Source organism: Montipora foliosa, unplaced genomic scaffold (genome assembly GCF_036669935.1).
Source record: "Montipora foliosa isolate CH-2021 unplaced genomic scaffold, ASM3666993v2 scaffold_420, whole genome shotgun sequence".
NCBI classification, from domain to species: Eukaryota; Metazoa; Cnidaria; class Anthozoa; order Scleractinia; family Acroporidae; genus Montipora; species Montipora foliosa.
Window position 1 is genome coordinate 624,372 of NW_027179724.1, and position 5,000 is coordinate 629,371.

At 39.0% G+C, this 5,000-nt stretch overlaps 1 protein-coding gene across 2 annotated transcripts in view; it reads right to left on the bottom strand.

Moving 5' to 3' along the window:
* Positions 1–5,000, bottom strand: part of LOC137988543 (uncharacterized) — an 84,950-nt gene that overhangs the window by 79,507 nt on the left and 443 nt on the right. The window lies entirely within an intron of this gene.

Consider the following 5,000-nt stretch of genomic DNA (forward strand, 5'->3'; position numbering starts at 1 on the left):
GAATGTCGTCGGAGAGGATACCCAAGGTTGCCCTTAGGTGGACACCTGCAGGCAAAAGAAAAAGGGGAAGACCCAAAACCACCTGGAGGAAGACAGTGGAAACTGAACTTACATGTATTTTATCAAAAGGATAAATGCCCTCCTATGAAACACTGCATTTGGGTGTTCCAAGAAATATTTAAATTGTCATTTCTTTTTGACACTAACGATGTGCCCTTAGAAAAAATATTTTTACATTAGAACTTTTACTGTTCTTCACATGATGTGGCAAGCGCTGAATGTTTAAAAGTTGATCAGCGACCAGGTTTAACACAATATTCATGTATGTTGTCTGTTTACTCAAATAGAGGTTTTGCACGGCAGCCATGTTGCATGGCACGAACAATAGATTCTTTTTCCTATGGGAATAAATGTTCTTTCTAATGCAAAACATTTTCATTGTTCCTGCCACGCAACATGGCTGCCGTGCAAAACCTCTACATTACTCAAATATTAAGGCTCTTTTTAAGGGTACTATTACATGTGCCACAGCATGCCCAATGGGCTTGCACTTCGAGTCTTTGCATTTATAAAAGAAATATCAGAGTCCACTATATCCTCCTTGGATGTTTCATCAAAAGATTGCATCTCAAGGGCTTTAGTGGAATGAATTTAATGTCTTCCATCAGGGAAGGGGAGCAGGAGCCCCACATCACAATGACATAGAGAGTCATTTTGTTGTTGTATTATACATGTACATGAAGGTGGTTTTTTGTAGTATTGGTTTTGGTAAAAATTTCATCTGCCTCAAGAAAACAACTTTCTTGCACAATGAGCTATATGTACATATATTGTTATGTTGTTGCCATGAAAGATTGTGATCAAAATAATATTAACACCCAGTCATTTTGAAGATGATCCATACAGTGTATTTACCGTAATCGTAGTGTTACTTTAATTAATTCATTTCTAATATTTACCTCGATATTAGTGTTTGTGTTAGTAATGTAGCAGCTCACATAACCTGCTATTGTTTGGGATTGTAAGCAGCTTCTATTGTTTTTAAGCCTACAGTACTGGCCGCAGAAATAGCAGCATTACACGCACATAACTTGCGCGTATTTTGCGCGTAAATCTGCCATCTTGCGCGCATTTTACGCGCGTGTAGGTGCTGCTATTCCTGTGGCCAGTACTGTAAGTCATTGTTTGTATGTATTCGTTGAATTCTTGTTATTCTGCCCAAAGTCTCTACTTTTGTGAGGTAAAATAGTTTTTCCAGTGAGGACAAGCCATTTAAGTACCTGACTTTTGATGCACTGATGCATAGCTTTATTGCTGGGCAGGATATCGAAAGATTGAAGTGATCTGCACTAACATCATGACAATTAAAGCAACTATTTCATTCGTACATGTAGATACCAGCATTGCTGCTGCTGGTGCAATTGCCCTAGCACCAGTTTTTGAAACAATGGATAATGCTATCCACTGGGTACATCACTATCCAGTGGACAAACACTAGGATAACCAATTGAGTTATCCACTGGATAGCAATTTATCCACAGGCACCCCAAGCCCAGTTTGAGCATGGACAACAAAAAGATAAGGATTTGTTTGGGAATCCCAACAAAAGGCTTAAAAAGCCTAAACTTATTGCCATTGTGGGTAGCTTCCATCCTGTGTGGTTATTTTCCAGATGCGATGCGATTTGAGCCATATTTCAATTTCTCGGTAGTCAACAGTATAATGAAATCCCAAGGCTACAGACTTAATTCTCAGGAGCCACCAATTTGAGTCAAATATTCCTGGATAAAATGTTCTCACCGTCACAATACCACCTCAGAATCAATTGACAAAGATTGAACTTTCATCTCAACCCACCATCAACGCAATAGCAGTTCTGGGAGCGACCTCAGGCGGTAATATTGCAAAAATAAAAACAGCTTTTGAAAAATGCACTATATCACAAGGATGGCCACTACTTTGACTGTTGATAGCAAACTGAGCCTTACTGGGGTAGCAGACTAGTTTTGTTAACCACAATTTTCTTTATTCCCCTGGGCCCGGTTGTTCAAAAGCCAATTAACTATGTCTCAGTCACGTCCAATCGAAGTCACATCTCCTTTGTGTTGACAAACTTTAAAAACACATTCCCCAAGCCAGGAGGTGTTGAAAGATGCAAGAAGGAAAGCCGTAGTGAACAAACTGAGGAGAATAACTAAATTGTTAGACGTAAGTCCTAGTAATCTTGTGCATTCATGCTGCTTTTATAAGCAAATAGGACTTTGTACTTGTAAAGTACAGCTGTAGGCTCTTCGTAACTGGGTTTAGCAAGTCTTAACACTAATTATTTTTTCATATAATTATCTTCTTAAGCCTTTTGTCGGGATTCCCATACAAATCCTTATATTTTTGTCGGCCATACTCACAATGAGCTTGAGACGCCTGTGATTTATCTGGCGGATAGAGCTTTCCATTGTTTGAACAATTCAGGCCTGATAAGTGTAAGGATCACTTCAATCTTCCCTTTATAACCTGCACTTCATATGCACATTTCTTTCTTTCAGCATATGAAAAATAGACCATGCCTGACAGCCTGATAATTTCTAAATTTCCTGCTGATCTCAGTGAAATATTTGATTTATGCAATGCTAGGAGGCAGTGCAGCCCAGGGGTTAGGGCACTTGCCTTGAGATCCGGGGATCCCGGGTTCAAGATAAGTTCTGACCACTGGTTGAATTTGTTCCTGGTAGTGCCTAGTTCAACTTCTCAGCTACACTTGTAAATAGCCAACTGGTTTGGCTCTGGCCAGTTGGGATTCTTAACAGTTGTTGTTGAATGTTCTGTTATGTCATGGTTGTTTCATTGGCCCTGAAAAGCCCATATGGCGTGTGGTCAAATAAGTATGTTTGTATGTATGTATGTAACGTTGTAGTTTAGACCACTGAGAAGTTGTCAATTACAGCCATCAATCTGTTCAATCTATTTCTGTGAGTGCTCGGTACTCTATGCAAATCTCGCCATACATGTATTAAGGGCCCACAGACAGATTTTTCATGTGTTGCTAAGGAAGTGAAATGTTACTTCCAGTGACTGAGGTCATCATATTGATAGCTGACCAGAAAACACTCACCAACCTGGAAAATTTCATAACAATCTCCTAATTCTTGTTTGCATCCAAGGTTTTTCCTCGCCCTTCCTCGCGCTTGTTATCAGATCAACCGCGCATGCGTAAATGAACTGACTTCCGGTTTGAGAAAAAGCTAAATTTCCGGCGGTCCTTAAATTGATTTCTTTTAATATGGCATGTTTCACCCCCAAATACAGAATATACCTAAGCATGGATTTCTTCAAATCATCCTTTTTAGAATGTTATGGGTATTTCAGTGTCGTTTATCTCTTTAACTACTTCCAGCACTCAGCACACAAGGAAAGAATACTTTTAAAAAAGATAACTTCTTACATTGTGAATTTTTTCATTTCGTCATATTTTGTGGATTGTAAGAGCAGCACGTGATTCGTGTCTGTAAAAAAAGGGGTCACCGATGATCTAAACAAGTAAAATCGATGTGATGTTGTGAAGCTCTTGAAAAATTTTGTTGGTCACGATTTTGCGTGACCTGTCGAGGAAGGAATGGAACCCAAGACAGGATCGATCGATGAAAGGTTTTTGTAAAAAAAAATTCTCGAGCATAGCAATGAAGTTTCAAGCAGGCCTTATCTTTATTTGGTTAGTGTTTTGTATCTTATCTCTACATTGCCGTCTCTCTCATCTTCTGGAGTGTGGTTTTTGTGAAATATAATCTCTGGCTGTTTCCTCGTATGTACGCACTATTCAAGAGGATTAGAAGGAGACGATAATTCTGAGAAACAGTGGCTTCTGGGCTGACATGTTGATAATTTTCAAGTTCCCTCACAACTTCTTTGCACCACAAGTGCATCTGACAGCTTTGTAATACTAAACTTCACTGAAGTCAAGCCCTGTTTTGCGGGATTAGTGTTAGGATGGGAGACCAAAACAATAAACCCCTCATAAAAAACAGCAGCATCTGACCGAAAATACTATTAACGCTAACAAATGCGAACTCAGCAAGGTACAAATTTTGTTAGCTTGCTTTATGCAAAACAAATATTGATGAAAAAGCAAATAACTATTGATACACAGTTTTTAAAAAGAGCAGAAGGAAGTTTCCGGGACGGTCGATCGAGAATGAAATATTTACGACATGAAAACAACATTAATTTTGAACCGTGAATATCGAATATAAAAAGTTACGATCAGCGACAAACATTTTGGGAGATTTTTGCTACGTTCAAGTAAATTGCAAAATCGAAAGTGACATGGCCGGAATTCAGCGGGCGCCGTGATTAAGTTACCGCGGCATGTTTACTCGCCAAACAGTGAAGCATCTGTGTCAAATGATGGCAAGATACCGGGTTTTTGTAAGTTTCTTTTTCTGTCAAGTGTTATAAAGTTTGACAATGAAATGAGCGAAGTCAAAACAAAGATCACAATCGCCCAACTCTTGTTTATGCAAAGTCAAAATTTACTCTCCAAGACGCGTACGACGTTATTATCACCAGGTAATTCCATCATTTTGGCAATAGCAGCTACTTTATTATTCATCTGCGTCACAAGTTTTCACTGATTTTGGGGCTCATTTTGTTGAAACTCAAGCACGCTTCCAACAGGCCTGTGAACCCTTCCTGCTTACAGAGCAATACTAAAAAACTTTTCCCATATCACATTTCAACCTTAAGCTCAAAAATTCAATACACAACATGATATTATAATTCACAAAGGCAGAAAATACCACAGAATCCTTTTCCAGCGAAAATTTTACTGAAACAAACAACATATTTGCTCTTAGAGGCGAAAACCTCTTCCTATTTCATTGCGTGCGTGAAGACAACAAACTCAATTGTGTCAAATTACCATGTACTTCAGGTAAATGCAGCTCACTTTGATTTCGTCTCGACGGGCGATAGATTGTTGTCGAAGTCCAGTACTCGTCGCTTTTGAG